The sequence below is a fragment of the Pleurodeles waltl genome, chromosome 4_1 (genome assembly GCF_031143425.1).
Source record: "Pleurodeles waltl isolate 20211129_DDA chromosome 4_1, aPleWal1.hap1.20221129, whole genome shotgun sequence".
Classification (NCBI taxonomy): domain Eukaryota; kingdom Metazoa; phylum Chordata; class Amphibia; order Caudata; family Salamandridae; genus Pleurodeles; species Pleurodeles waltl.
Window position 1 is genome coordinate 758,966,870 of NC_090442.1, and position 16,654 is coordinate 758,983,523.

Here is a 16,654-nt window from a genome sequence, read left to right on the forward strand (position 1 = left end):
TCATCGGTCGAAGGTTACTTTTCAGGGAACAGTGGTGGAGAGCAATAGAGAGGGATGCCTTGGCTGTGGTCTGGGCACTGAAGAAGCTGTGTCAATACCTTTTTGATGCTCACTTCTGGGTTCAGATGGACCATATACCATTCAGATGATTAATGCAGATGAGGGATGAGAATTCCAAACTGTGGAGGTGGTCCATCTCCCCACAGGGAAAGGACTTTACGGTGGAACACCGTCCTGGAACAGATCACGCAAGTACTGATGGTCGCTCTATGTTCTTCTGCCTTAGTGAAGAGAACTCCCAAAGATCATGTTAGACCTGCCATCTTTGTCAGACCTCCTGTTTTTGCTGACTTTGTTTTTGCTAGCCTTAGGATTCTACACACTTTACCACTGCTAACCAGTGCTAAAATGCTTGTTCTCTTTCTAAAAACATGGTACATTGGCTTGTCCCCATTTGGAATATTAAATCAACCAATAAGTCCTTAGCAAAACGTACTACATGTGCACCAGGGCCTGTAGATGAAATACTACTACTGGGCCTGCAGCACTGATTGTGCTACCCACTTAGGTAGCCCTTTAAACATGACTCAGACCTTTCATTGCAGAGCCCATTTGTACAGTTTTGAACTGCCATGTTGACCTGGAAAATATCCCTTTTGCCAGGCTTTACACTTCCTATTTAATACAATTAGTTCACCCCTAAGGTAGTCCCTTGACAGCTCAAAGGGCATGGTGCAGTGTATTTAAAGAATTGGATATGTACTAAGTTTCACATATCCTGGTACTGAAAAACTCTTAAATTTGTCTTTCACTACTGCAAAGCCCATCTCTCCCATAGGATAACATTGGAGTTGCCTTATTGTATTGTATTGTATTGTATTGTAATAGTATTTATATAGCGCTTACTACCCCTGACGAGGCGTCAAAGCGCTTTTCGATGAGTAGCACGCTACTCCGGAACCCAACAAGAATTAGTGATGGATTAGTATCATTTAATAATGAGTACAGTTTTAGTATTATTATGAGTTAATTTGAGCCGCGGATATGAGAGTTTGTTAGTTAGATTGACTGGAGTAATGGAGGGGTGGAGGAGGAAAGAAATCCAGAAGTGTTAATTGGGAGTATATCCTTCATTTACTCAATCCAAAGGCTTGGGATGAATAAAGGGGGGCGGAGGGGGAAGAGTATTTGGAAGGGTTAGGGAGAGCATAGTAGCAGGGTGAGATGAATGCAGGAGAATTTAGTAGGGTTGTGTGGGAGGTCACAGAGGTAGAGTGAGGTTTGGTGAGTTAGATGTGGAGGTGGAGGGAAGAGCTTAGGCAGAGATATTTAGGAGATGAAAGTGGTCGAAGGGATTTGGGATGAGTCAGAGTGAGAATGGAGGATAGTTTGATAGAGACATGACATAAGAGTGATGAAAAATGAGAGCAGAAATTCATAGATATCTAGTATAACAACCCAAAAACCAGGAGCCATGCAATGATCCACAAACATGGCAAGCACAGAAACAACATATACACATACATACACATATATATATATATATATATATATATATATATATATATATATATATATATATATATATATATATGTATATTTATACACACACACATGAACACACACACATATGCACATACAATACATAATTAGAATCATGGGTAAAAAATACTTAGTCAGACAGGTTTAAAAGAGTGTGTGTGTATTTTATTGTTATGACAGTAGCAATACATATTTTCCAAAGAAAACTATAAATAAATAGAAATATACATATAATCTGAAAAAATATTTATCCACATAGGCATATGCAGTTCATAGTTGTTTGAAAAAGGTGGTTATGAAGGAAAGAGCCAACTCTTGAGTAGTTTTCTGAAAACAAGAAAGTTATCTGTGGCTCTTATAGTTGGGGGTAATGAATTCCATAGTTTGGCTGCTTGGATGGAGAAGGATGTACCACCTACAGTCTTTTTCTTGTATGGTGGTGTTCTAAGGCGGGGTGCCAGTCTTGAGCGGAGGGTTCTTTGTTGGATGTATTTGGTAATTTTCTTTCTGATAAAAAGCGGTCCTGTTCCATGTATAGCTTTGTGGGTGATACAAAGCAGTTTGAAAGTGCATCTTCTGGCAACGGGTAACCAGTGTAGTGCTCTCAAGGCAGGGGAGATGTGGGCTTGTGGCTTTATATGTAGTAGTAGCCTGGCTGCGGAATTCTGGATACGTTGTAGTTTTTTCATAACAGATAGAGATGATCCATGGTAGAGGCTATTGGCATAATCCAGTTTGGATAATACAAGCGAGATAGTAGCTTGCACCTTTTGTGGAAATCCGAGGTGGGGGAAGATGCGTCGTAAAGTCTTTAAGGTGATGAAGCTTGTGCGTGCTAATTTGTCTACTTGGGCATTCATAGTTAGCTTGGAATCCATGGTGATTCCTAGGTTTTTCACTTCCTTGGATAATTGAGGAGGTGGTCCGAGATCTTCAGGCCTGACGCACAGAGGGTCATACTTTTTCCAGTCACCACATATGAGTATTTCTGTTTTGGAGGTATTTAGTTTGAGATGGCTCCAGGTCATCCACTGATCAACGGCTCTGAGGCAACTGAAGATTTGTGAGTTTTCAATGTTTTTGGGCATTCATCAGACTTGCATCAAGCGGTCCTGAGGAGAGGTCGGTATAGGCGCACAGAGAGCGCCCACCTTTGATGCAAGTCTGACTATAAGAGGACGCTCCCTCTCCAGGATACCAGAGGCCACTAGCCTCGAGTGTTAGGGTCCTCCCCAGGTATTCCCTTGGTAAAGGTAGGCCCTTCCTCCACCCCTTTTCGAATGTGATTATTTGTGCAGCGCTCAAGAAGCATATGCAACAGGGATCCAACGCCCTGATGAATGCCCAGAGACCCTCCATAGCTCAATTTCAAGGGCAGAAACATGTCGGCTACTTCTTTTAGATAGGTGACCTTGTGAGTCATTGCTCTTACACCGGTCCCCCAGTCCTTTTTAATCACACCACACAGAACCCTCTATTAAAATTCACCCGGGTATTTGAGTAGGTGTTTTTATTTCCCTAGCATAGCTGGATCCCTTTTCCAGAAATATAATTAATTTACGCACTCCCTCCTGTTCCTTTAACAGTGAGGTTGAGTCCGCCCAGGTGGCACTGTCCTACCTGGGTGGGGCTAGGTGGTCATATGATGAAGCATGACACTATATAGTGTGTGAGACCACCTAGTCCGTAAAGGAAATCCCCCTCCCAGACCACACACCGCACCACAGCTCACCCACATTTCACCTCTAGTTGAGGGTCACGAGTGGTCTAGTGTCACAATTGATACACTACCGACCTACTTTCGTTACAAGAACCCCGTACTCTTATTTGTGATTTATCAATTCTTTCTGACCTGCTATATTTTTGCTTTCTTTTGATATGCTAATATTTGAATGTGCCTTAAAATGTACTGATACATTTGGCTTTTTAATTTCAATTTAGTTTTGATATGGAGTGAACATGTATATAAATCATAACATGTCTGTTTCATATATTTCTGAAGAGTACATGCCATTTTATATAGTGTTATACATTTGCACATTTTCCTGCATCTTGTACTAAGCACAGCTTCATTTTAAAAATGGCACAGCAAGGTGTGGATTTGAGAAAACTGATGAATTCAGCGTATGTTTATATTTTGAATAATATTTCAAGGACTTCTCGCATTCTTTCTCATGAGAAGATCCTACCATCTGCTCCTTAGCCAGCTTTGCTTAAAGTAACAGTTTCAATGACATTGTTTGCTTCTATTCACTTGTTTTGAGAAAAAGTGCATACAAATTTGCGAATAATGTATACATTTTAGCATTATGCGCTCAAACGTGATTTGAACGGATTCTCTGTTGAGACAGCAATTGCAAGTTATTATTTTGCTTGATTGCTAGATTTTTGCATTAAGCACATGATAAACTTTTAGGCCTTCAAACGGTTGTGTTTTATTTTATACCATCAGTGTCTCGGTTTCAGCGGCTCCCGCTGGTTCATAACCAATGTTTGCGATGTAGAATGTTGCACAACAAACTTTGTATCTGTTGACAAAGGAGGGCAGTACAAAGATCTCAAGAATGTGACAAAGAGTGTTACTTTGGAGAGCAATCCTATTCACTGGCATCCTGAGTTCTAAAGTCTTTGAAACATGGAAGCATAGAATTCAGTGACTGGTAGGGAACAGTCCATCTGCCTGTTTCATACGGTCTGACACAAAAGTCTGCGTGGTCTCCAGCTTTACGAAATACCTTTGTGCTCATCCTTCCACCTGTCAATCAAAAATTTCAAAAAGTTTTCAAAATGGCTGCCTAGGGCAACGCTAGCAGACACTAGATCACTGTATCTAACATTTTTATTTAATATTGAAGGGTTTGGCTTGGCGTTGCATTTGACTCCTAACAGCAGTGCTCAAGCATGGAGATCTACTCCATACATTCATAGCAGCATGCGACTATCCTACGAAGGCTCCACACTGGCTGTAGCATGGGGAGGGAAAGAGAATCGCTGTGGGTCATTCTTGCTTGGATGTTATGATTCGGTGGTTCTGTTTATCAGAAGGGAATAAAGGATAATTACTTTCACTTACACGTATTCACCTCGCCAGATAAAAAGTGTCAGGTACGGCTTCGTCTCCCGTCTCCTAGGAAACTAGGAGTCTCTTGTGAGCCGAATTTCAGGCCCCTCGAGTGATTTATGCTACAAATGATTAAGGGAGATCAGAAATCGTCGAGAATAAACAGTCTTGATGGTGGAAAAAGCTTTTATTACAGAATTAATTAAAAAAGACCTTACTTCTTTTCCCATGCTCTAGCCCTCCTTTGTACTTTATTTCTTTCCTCCACGTATCATTCATCTTGGACTCCTGCACGTATTCATTTCGCTGTTCATCCAATTCCACCTTCTTCTCTTTGTTTCACTCAAACGCTTCGAACCGGCCATTAAACTAGTATAAGGGATGTTTTGCATTAAGTATCTGCATTTATTAGCCTCTTCTTTCACTCCCAAACTGATTTTCAGCAACTGACCAGTGCATTAGAATGATACTTTAGCCATGTTTATCACGCTCCCCCAGTTTTTCTCTGAAAGATTCTAACGAGTGAGACCTGTCGAGATTAAGGCTTGGAATAGGCTCAGAAACACGTACGTAATTCGATTCTGTGGGTTATGCTCATTTCTAGGTTGCAAACTCAAAATAGACATTTATCTCACCGAGGCTAAAAATGTAACCTAACAACGGCTGGAACATAGTCTAACTCAAGAGAGGAAACCAGCATGCTGCTGACCCGAACAGCCAATCTAATCTCAATAGTCTTTTATGGAGAGCGGCGGCAAGCAAGGCGGCATCAAGCGATGGAAGCAGAGATGCATCATACTTTCTCCATTCAAAGGGAAAGGTATTCTTACGCCCCGTGCACTCTGGAGAGAGCGCGCCTGAAGCAGTGGAAGACGTGGAGTGACACGGACCTGCTGGGAGAAGCTCACAGATGTCTCTGCACACCTACCTGCTTAGTGTTAAGATCGATATACTAAATTATACAAAAAGTGATGGATGGTATGCTTGAATTTATCTCAGCCACGGGGAATTACTCAGGGCCGCATCCAAAGCCATCATCATTTTGCACACCATGCCACCACAGTTTGGACCCTTTATATACAAAACAGTCTTCATTCTGATGCAATGGGAACAGTCCAGCCAAAACTGCCTAGCCAGGTCCTCCCTGAACTGGAACTCAAGCAACCCAGGACCGGTTTTGCACTTGTTATGGGCTCATCAGCCGAGTATAGCTTGGTTCCAGTGATACAATGTCTGCAAAGCCCACATCTGGGCATACCCATCCCACTTAGGATGAGATACTAAAGTATACAAAAAATGATGGTGGATGAAAGGCTTGAATTCATCTCAGCCACAATTACTCAGGGCCGCATACCAGTCCATCATTATTTTGCACACTAAGTCACCCCAAGTATACTTTAGTGTTAAGATCAGGCACGACATAGAAAGAGTTGTCCGATAAGGCGTATGGGAAGCTATATTTTATTTCGTTTGGCTTATTGCCGAGGTATGCTGTGGGCAGGCAATGTGTTTGAACCAATTCACTATTTATATTTTTGTTCATTGCATTTTACAAATTGAAGAAGAAGCCCAACATTTCACCTTTGATACAATTTTCATACGTGTTCAATGATCTTGCTGGATGCATCAAAATGAATTCAACATCTATTTTTCATCACGTTTATGACCCACCGCCACGCTGACATTTTTTGGCTTAGATTAAGCCTTTTGTTTTAAGTTACTCCTGTTGGATTATTTTGGAGATTTCTTGCCACTTGTGTCGTGACTCCCCTTCATCACAGATGTTCTAGTGTCTTGCCCTTCCTTATACTACCTTTGCTTTATTCACAGTGTTCCTGTATTTCAAAGGAGGTGTTTATGCCTTTTATGCTTTTTCATCCTCTCTCAAACACTCTTAAAAGGATACCACACCTTCAAATGTATTGCTCATGTGCAGGGTGGTCCTGTTTCCACTGAGAACAATCACCATTTCTTCATTTTAAAAATGGAATATCAGCAGCAGATGTTATTTTTTTCCTGCTTATGCAATGTATGAATCCATCAGAAACCATACAGCACAGGGATGGGTATGGGAGCACGGAGAATCCTAAATATATAAACACTCTGAAACTCTTAGATACCCAGTAGGGGACCTTGAAAAAGATCAGGAGAAATGAAACTGCAATTTTTACCATCAATACATATTTTCCATAGCTTAGTAAATTCTCAGGAGTCAATAATAAGTGTTATGGTTAAAGTTTACATATTTTATTTATCATATGTTTGAAATCTTAACTTTATTAATCAAAGAAAATTTACAGAACATTGCATAAAATGTTTCCCATAATATAGGCCCTCATTACAACCCTGCGGTCGGTGTTAAAGCGGCGGTAAAACCGCCAACAGGCTGGCGGTAAAACAAATTGAATTACGACCGTGGTGGAAACCGCCAACATAGACAGCCACTTTAACACTCCGACTGCCACGGCTGTACAAACAAACAGTGCAGCAGTCACTGCCAACAGACAGGCGGAAGACAATGTACCGCCCAAAGTATCATGAGAGGCCAATCCGCCACCTTTTCCGGGGTGGATTCACCGTGAACAAAAACACGACAGAAACAGGACTTGGAAGGGAAAACACTCACCTCTACACACCCCACGAGGAACCGGGACGCCATGGAGCCGGAACTCCAAATTCTACCTTCCATTCTCTTCCTGGTCCTGTACCAGGAACACGAACGCCGGCGGCGACGACCACGGTGAGTACTGCACCTACGACACAGTGGAGGGGGAGGGAAAAGAGAGTGACACACACATGCAACATGCAAAACCCCCACCCACTGCAACACACACACAAATACATGTTGATACATTACATTTACACCCCCAACCCCCACTGGAAGAACGCAAGGACAAAAGGAAATGAGTTGAACGACTGTAATGAGTAAATCCATTAGTCACAAATATATATACACTATTAACAAATATTTATTTATACACCAAGAATTCAAGTCCATGTACTGCACCTACATAGTCCGTGGACCACTGGGCGCAAAATTCATGGTCGAGGCCCACACAAGATACCCGATCAAAACGGAGAGAACACTGCAGGGGCATCAGATCGAAATAAAACAGGCACCTCAGGGGGAAGGGAAGGGAGGGCACCTCAGCCGGATCAGTGCACGACACCGGCTCCACGAGGGGGCACCATGCCCATTGATGTATCCTGCGGAGTGCAAAGCCACAGTCTCACAAGTCTCTCCAGTGGGTGGTTTGCCCACTGCTTTATCCTGGGGAGTGCAAAGCCACAGTCTCACAAGTCTCTCCAGTGGGTGAGTTGCCCACTGCTTTATCCTGGGGAGTGCAAAGCCACAGTCTCTCAAGTGTCTCCAGTGGGTGGTTTTCCCACTGCTTTATCCTGGGGAGTGCAAAGCCACAGTCTCTCAAGTGTCTCCAGTGGGTGGGTTGCCCACTGCTTTATCCTGGGGAGCGCAAAGCCACAGTCTCTCAAGTGGATAACAGTTCTCCACTGGTTCCGGAGGGGGCTTTGTGCCCAGAGTGCTTCATCCTTCCAAGGACTGAGGTAGTGGATGCCTTTCTCCACTGGTTCTGGAGGGGGCTTTGTGCCCAGAGTGCTTCATCCTGCCAAGGACAGAGGTAGTGGATTACCTTCTCCACTGGTTCTGTAGGGAGCTTTGTGCCCAGAGTGCTTCATCCTGCCAAGGACAGAGGTAGTGGATGTGATACTCCACTGGTTCTGGAGGGGGCTTTGTGCCCAGAGTGCTTCATCCTGCCAAGGATTGGGTGAGTGGATGCCTTTCTCCACTGGTTCTGGAGGGTGCTTTGTGCCCAGAGTGCTTCATCCTGCCAAGGACAGAGGTAGTGGATGTGATACTCCACTGGTTCTGGAGGGGGCTTTGTGCCCAGAGTGCTTCATCCTGGCAAGGATTGGGTAAGTGGATGCCTTTCTCCACTGGTTCTGGAGGGGGCTTTGTGCCCAGAGTGCTTCATCCTGCCAAGGACAGAGGTAGTGGATGCCTTTCTTCACTGGTTCTGGAGGGGGCTGTGTGCACAGAGTGCTTCATCCTGCCTAGGACAGAGGTAGTGGATGCCTTTCTCCACTGGTTCTGGAGGGGGCTTTGTGCCCAGAGTGCTACATCCTGCCAAGGACAGAGATAGTGGATGTGACACTCCATTGACGGTGGGCCTACATGGAAGAAGTCCAGGCCCCTGTAACTGACCACCAACTTCATACGACTGACCACTGGGGATGGCAGCCATGTCTGCAGTGGTGTCACTGGCACATGATGTGGCGTGGCTGCTGGCGGTGCTTGCAGCGGCCTCATAGCAGTGGTGCTTGGGGCGATCTCAGTAGCGGCGGTGCTTGCGGTGCTCATTGGCCAGCGGTGCTGGTGGGTGGCTCAGTAAGCGTGCTGGTGACGGCGGTGTCCTGGGCAGCGGTGCTGGTGGCGGCGGTGTCCTGGGCAGCGGGGTCCTGGGAAGCGGTGCTGGTGGCAGCAGTGCATGTGGCAGTGCCGGTGGCGTTCCTGTCCGCCGTGCAGGTTGGCGGCGACTTCCCTTTCTTTTTCTGCCCCTTCCCCACCTTGGATGGTGGCGCAGCTGTCTTGCCACTCCAAACTGTAGTCCTGGGAGAGCCCTTGGTGGCAGGTGTTTTGCCCTTCTCCCTCCGGGCTGTGGCCAACGTCTTATGTTTCTGAGGTGGAGGACTGTCCTTGGCCTGGCTCCTTAGCACACTGGGTGCCCTGCTGCTTGGCGCACTCCAGAAGCCGGTTACTGCTGGCACCACTGTTCCCGGTGATGTGGTGGCTGAGGTGCTGGGTTGGGACCTGGAAAGGCAGGCCCTAGGGGATGGAAGGGGTGGGGGAGGTGAAGGGAAGAGGTCAAGGTTTGACAGGAAAAGTTTTTTAGACACACTGGGATGGGTAGATGGAGGGGGTTTGGGAGTGGAGGAAGTGGTAGTGGTTGTAGAAGGTGTTCGTTTGCTGACTTTGGGTGAAGGTGCATGGGCTGGAGGCTGTCGTGAGGTGGATGGCTGTTGGGAGGGTGTGTGACTGCGTTTGTGTAGTTTGGGATGTGGGCTCACAGACACACTGGTAGAGGACACAGGGGATGTGTGAATGGTAGTGGGGGTGGTGAGTGCACGTGAGCGGTGTGTGGTGATGGGCATGCTGGTGATGGATGTAGTGGCTGAAGATGTAGTGCATGCAGGTGTGAGTGGAGATGTGACAGGGAGGGAGGAGGGAGACTTGGAGGAGGGGGACACAGTGGAGGCATTGGATGTTGGTATGTGTGCATTGGTGTGATGCTTGTGTGAGTGCCTGTCGGATGTGTGGTGCTTATGTTTGCCAGAGTTACCCTTGTGTGTTGAGGTGTGTGCATGCTGGTCTGATGGTGTGCTTGGGATAGGCTGAGGTACTGGGGATTGGGTCTGGGTGGAGGAAGTTGGAGGGCGGAGGCTGGACACAGGGACAATGGCTGCCATCAGTGCTGAGTCCAGAGTCTGAAAAGCTCGCTGTTGGGCTGCCTGACCAGAATGAATGCCGTCCAGGTATGCATTTGTCTGTTGCAACTGCCTCTCTACACCCTGGATGGCATTCAGAATGGTAGACTGTCCAACAGTGAGGGATCTGAGGAGGTCAATGGCCTCCTCACTGACGGCAGCAGGGCTGATAGGGGCAGGGGCTGAGGTGCCTGGGGAAAAGGAGATGCTCACCCTCCTGGGTGAGCGGCCACGGGGCACACGCTGAAGGGCTGCTGGGAGGGCGGTGCTGGTAGGGGGGGTGGCGGCTGTACCTGTAGATGCGGTGGGCACAGGGGGGCCCACCACCGCAAGGGAGCTCCCATCAGAGGAGGAGTCAGTGTCGCTGGTCTCAGCTCCTGTTCCCACCGTGGAGCTCCCCTCGCACTCCGTCCCACTGGTGAATTCGGAGTCCGTAGTCTCGCCCTCCATGGCCATGTGGGATGCAGCTCCCACCTGATCCGGTGGCACTGCTCCTCTGCGTGATGATGCTAATGCACACAAGAACAGGGAGCCCACAAAAAGGGGGGGAAAGAAAGTAGAAAGACATGGTCAGTGCATGCAGTACCGTTACCGTTTGCGGACACTACAGACACAGCAGCCCTCTGCACTACGCCATGCACTTACAGTTCGCTAATTAATCACAGGGCCATGGGGTACAAGGCCTATGCCCGATTGCTGCACACATGGAAGTCACAGGAGCCTGACTAGGGGCAGATGGCTCTTAACACTGGTGGGGCGGGGTGCCACATGGCCTGCCTTACGAAGCGACTTTGCCTACAAAACTCACCCTGGCCTAGGGGTACCAACAGCCCACCCCCCCCACCCAGACACCTCCAGTGCGCGCTGAATCAGATGAATGTGACTGTACTCACCCCCTTGTGGCTGCTGGGATGCCCTCAAGCGCCCATCCAACTCCGGATATGCCACCGCCCGGATCTGGAACATCAGAGTGGTCATGGTGCGACGGGCACACCTCCCACGTTGGGAGGCCATCCCCAGCTGGGCCTCCGCCATCTTCTTGCTCCAGCGGTGAATGTACTCCCATCTTTTCCACCAGTTTGTCCAACTCCTCCGATGTGAAGGCAGGGGCCCTTTCCCCAGACACTTGAGCCATTGTCACTTCCAGACTGAGGTCACAGCAGCACTTGCAGTGTAGGTCCTCTCCTGGCGAAGATCAGGTATCAAGTGAGTGAACAGTGAGAAAAAGGCGGTCACGTCCGCGGCGGTGCGTACCGTCACCGCCGGCGTACATCGTCCTTGGCTCATGGGAACAATAGGGTCCAATGTTAACCAATGCAGGATTGCGCCTACTGCGACGGTGTACAACGCCAGCGCTGTTACCTCATATCCCCTTGTCCCACCTTACAGGTCAGGCAGCCGCCATTTCAGGGAGCCACATAGCATTAGTTGTAAATGCGTCACACATATCTAGGCCTTGCATTCACACTAAGACAAGCACATAGTGGATTGAAAAATGTGTGCAATAAATATTCTATTTAATACCTCAGTGTTGGCTGAATCTGTGCTCGCTGTTCTCGTCCATAGGGCACATCCGCTGGGGCAGGTGAGGAGATGGCAGCATCCTCCGGTGTACAGACCGCTGGTGGACCTGTCAACAATGCAAGAGCAACATGTAATTGTCACCTGCAGACTTGATCGTGCCACAATTCTGGAACTGTGTGCCCAGTTGGAACCAGACCTGATGTCAGCAATCCACCATCCCACAGGGATGCCCCCTCTAGTGCAGGTCCTGTCAGTACTCCATTTCTTGGCAAGTGGGTTTTTTCAAACTACAGTGGCCATAGCATCAGGGATGTTCCAGCCTATGTTCTCCAACGTGTTGTCCAGAGTGTTGTCTGCCCTGCTGAAACACATGCGCAGCTACATATTTTTCCCTCAGGTGGAGGATTTGCCTACAGTGAAAGGTGACTTCTATGCCCTGGGACATATCCCCAACATCATAGGTGCCATTGATGGGACACATGTGTCCTTGGTACCCCCCCCCCCCCCGCAGGAGTGAACAGGTGTACAGAAACCGGAAGAGTTCCCATTCCATGAATGTGCAGATGGTGTGTTGGGCCGACCAGTACATCTCCCATGTGAACGCCAAGTTTCCTGGCTCAGTGCATGACGCTTACATTCTAAGGAATAGCAGCATCCCTTATGTGATGGGCCAACTCCAGAGGCACCGTGTGTGGCTATTAGGTGAGGACAAGGACCCTATACCCTGTGAATTGTTGTCTGGGGTTGTCCCTAAGGGTTAGTGTGTGTCTAACAGTTGCCCCTCGACATTTGCAGGTGACTCTGGCTACCCCAACCTGTCATGGCTACTGACCCCAGTGAGGAGTCCCAGGACAAGGCCTGAGGAATGCTACAATGAGGCACATGGGTAAACTAGGAGGTTTATAGAGAGGACCTTCGGCCTCCTGAAGGCCAGGTTCCGGTGCCTCCATATGACAGGTGGTTCCCTCAACTACTCACCAAAGAAGGTGTGCCAGATCATCGTGGCCTACTGTATGCTGCACAACTTGGCTTTGCGACGACAGGTGCCTTTTCTGCAGGAGGATGGTCCAGATGGAGGTGTTGTGGCAGCTGTGGAGCCTGTGGACAGTGAAGAAGAGGAGGCAGAAGTAGAGGACATAGACAACAGAAACACTGTGATCCATCAATACTTTCAGTGAGACACAGGTAAGAAGATATCACTGCCTCCTACATCTGATACAATTGTTCTACCTCTCATCTGTCTGTCACTTTCACCAAGTGTATGGACCCTGATTTATCACTTTCCCTTTCAATTTCACAGATGTGGGTCCCACTGTGTGACATCTGCTATGTAACCTCATGGACTAGAACTGTGTGACATAGGTATGGTGACAACAGAATGGACATTGCTATTTCCCTCAGTTATTGCTAATACACATTTGTGAAAGCACAGACTGACTCCAGATTGTTTTGTGATTTAAGGGTGTTTATTTAAGTGCTAAATATTGGAGGGGGTTGTAAAATGGTCAGGGGTGATGGTGGAGGAATGTCCATGGCAGAGTCCAGTCTATTAGTCTCACAGGTGCATTGTCCAAAGGGGCATAGGAAGTGGAGCTGGGGCAGTTTAAGGATGGACAGGGTGACAAAGTGGTACAGAAGGATGACAATCAGGGTGGTCTCATTTCTTGGCGGGGGTTTTGGCATTGTTCTCTGTCATTGTCCTAGATCTCAGGGACTGCTTGTGGGGCGGTTCTCCATCTGCAGGGGGTGGGGTGCTGGTGTCGTGGTCCTGTGGCAGTGCCTCCTGTCCACTAGCGCCAGCGAAGGTGGTGGGCAGTTCATCGTCCAGGCTAGTGTCAGGGGCCCCTTGTTGTGCCACAGTGTCCCTCCTGGTGTTCACGAGTTCCTTCAGCACCCCTACAATGGTGCTCAGGGTGGTATTGATGGATTTGAGTTCCTCCCTGAACCCCAAATACTGTTCCTCCTGCAGCCACTGTGTCTCCTGAAACTTGTCCAGTACCGTTGCCATCGTCTCCTGGGAATGATGGTAGGCTCCCATGATGTTGGAGAGGGCCTCATGGAGAGTCGGTTCCCTTGGCCTGTCCTCCCCCTGTCGGACAGCAGCCCCCCCAGTTCCCCTATGTTCCTGGGCCTCTGTTCCTTGAACTGTGTGCCCACTACCACTGCCCCCAGGTCCCTGCTGTTCTTGGGGTGCTGGGGTTAGCCTGGATTCCCTGTAGTGGTGAACACGCTGCTGTTTGATGTGTCCTGGGGACAGAGGTATGGGCCTGCTGGGTGGGTGCTGTGCTGGTGTTTCCAGAGGGGGGAGGCTCTGTGGTGGCCTGTGACTGTGTGAGGGGAACCAACTGTCCTGAGGTCCCAGATGGGCTGTTGTCATCAGTGTGGGCCTCTTCTGTGGGTGGAGCGGACATGTCTGGAACCTCCTGTCCGGTGACGTTGGGTAGAGGTCCTGCAAGGGTGTAAAGGCATGATTATTGCATCTGTGTGTGCCATGATGTGCAATGGGTGTACCCCAGTGCTTGCATTCCTGTATAGGACCTTGTGTGCCAATTGTTTAGGGGTCTGTGTGGATATGTGTAGTGGCCATGCATTGGGAATGGGTGTCCATGCTTTGTTGTTGCATGCAGGGCTTGGTGTTGGGATGTGTGGGTTGTGATAGTGGGACATATGTGAGGTGTTGGAGTGATGAGGGTGAGGGTGGGAGTATGTGATAGCATGCAGGTAGGGTGGGGGATGTAATAGTTAAGATTTGGTTACCAGAGTCCATTCCTCCTGCTACTCCTTCAAGGCCCTCAGGATGCAGTATAGCCAAGACCTGCTCCCCCCATGTTGTTAGTTGTGGGGGAGGAGGTTGGGGTCCGCCACCAGTCCTCTGAACAGCAATGTGGTGTCTTGAGACCACGGAACACACCTTCCCCCCTAGGTCGTTCCACCTCTTCCTGATCTCATCCCGTGTTCTTGGGTGCTGTCCCACTGCATTGACCCTGTCTACGATTCTACGCCATAGCTCCATCTTCCTAGCTATGGTGGTGTGCTGCACCTGTGATCCGAATAGCTGTGGCTCTACCCGGATGATTTCCTCCACCATGACCCTGAGCTCCTCCTCAGAAAACCTGGGGTGTCTTTTCGGTGCCATAGGGTGGTGTGGGTGATGTGAGAGGTGGTGTGTGTTGTGATGTGTGGGGTGATGTTTAGGGGTGTGTGGTGTTTTGTGCGTTGATGTGTATGTGTGATGGTGCTGTGTGCCTCTGTATGCTGGTGTCTTTGCTGTGCTGTCTCTCTGGCCTTCGTCAAAATATTTGGTAGTAAGGGTTTGTGGGTGGGTGTTTTATATTGTATTGAGTGTGTGGGAGTGGTGTGTGTATGTGTATCAGGTGTGTGTATTTGTAATTGTCCAATGTGGTTGTGTTTTGTACATGTGTGTGTATTTTGAGCTCGGCGGTGTGTACCGCCCATGGAATACCGCGGTTGAAAGTCCGCCCCGTGGATTAGTGGGTCGTGATAGTGTGGGCGTATTCCTGTTGGCGTGACGGTGGAGGTTTTGTTATCGCCAGTTTATCACTGACCTTTGGTGTGGGGGACTTGTGTGGGTGACTAGATTTTGGCGGATTCCGAGCTGTGGGTCGTATTAGCTGTGGCGGAATTCCGTGACCGCGGTGGTGTGTTGGCGGTCTTCTGCATGGCGGTAAGCGGGATTTACCGCCAATGTTGTAATGAGGGCCATAGTCTCTATTCTATTATTCTAAATCAAAATAAATAAATCATTTTATTCAGAAAATAGTAAAAAAAATGAACACGTGTCTGTAAATCAGTCTAACCAATGAAGCTATCAGTACTCATAAAGAATACAGTATCAGACTCTGAAAGAGAATAGACGAGGATGCAAGCAAAATCTGTCTGAGAGGCAAGATAGTTTTTGTCTGAATGTCGTGCTCACAGTCTAGCAGTTATGAGCCTGCTATCTGTTCCTTTTCTGAGACACTTTAATAATAATATAATGAAAACAAATATAAAAATTGTTTCAGATAAGTTATCCAATCGACCAGTGAGAGGATTAAAAAATCATGAGACAGGAACAGTTCCATCAAAATGGTAACATCTAACAAAGACAGTTCTAACATATGATACATTCAACTCCATTTTTAACAACTTTGCTCCAATCAAGTAATTTTACATCCTCTAGTTTCTGAAAGACAGAACATTCATGTAAGTGTTATGTGCAAATAGCTTATGTCATTTTGATTCTCACACATCTCCACACCACAAGCCTATTCATAAAGAAGCAAGTTTAAAATTGGTTTAGCAAGTTTTGAGATTCCTAGGCAGGTCAAATGGTTAAAAAGAATAGAAAATATAGCTTTCTTTGTTAGCATAGGAAGTTTGTGTCATGCAAAGTCATGAAGAAAACATTTCTGCTGAGCTGAGGCTGTTTGGAATTTGTTAATGATAGCAAATCTAAAAAGTCAAGCAAATATGGGTCATGCAGAGTTTAATCAATCAATCAGGGATTTGTAAAGCACACTACTCACCTGTGAGGGTCTCAAGGCGCTGAGGAGGGGAGGGGAGAGAAGGTGGATGGGAAGAGTGTTCCACATTTTGGGGGTGAGGTGCAAGAATGATCTACCGCCGGTTGTAGTTCTGTGGACGTGTGGGACGGTTGCGAGAGCGAGGTCGGCGGAGTGGAGATGCCTGGTCAGGGTGTAGAAGGAGAGTCGTCTGTTAAGGTAGTCTGGCCCGGTGTTGTGCAGTGCTTTGTGAGCGTGGGTGAGGAGTTTGAAGGTGATTCTCTTGTTGACTGGGAGCCAGTGCAGGTTTTTCAGTTAGTCTTTGATGTGGCAGTGGCAGGGGATGTCCGGGATGAGGCGTGTGGAGGCGTTCTGGATGCGTTGCAGCCTCTTCTGGAGTTTGGCTGTGGTTCCTGCGTAGAGCGCATTGCCGTAGTCCAGCTTGCTGCTTACGAGGGCTTGGGTGACTGTTCTGGTTTCGGTGGGTATCCAGGTGTAGATCTTTCGGAGCATGCAGAGG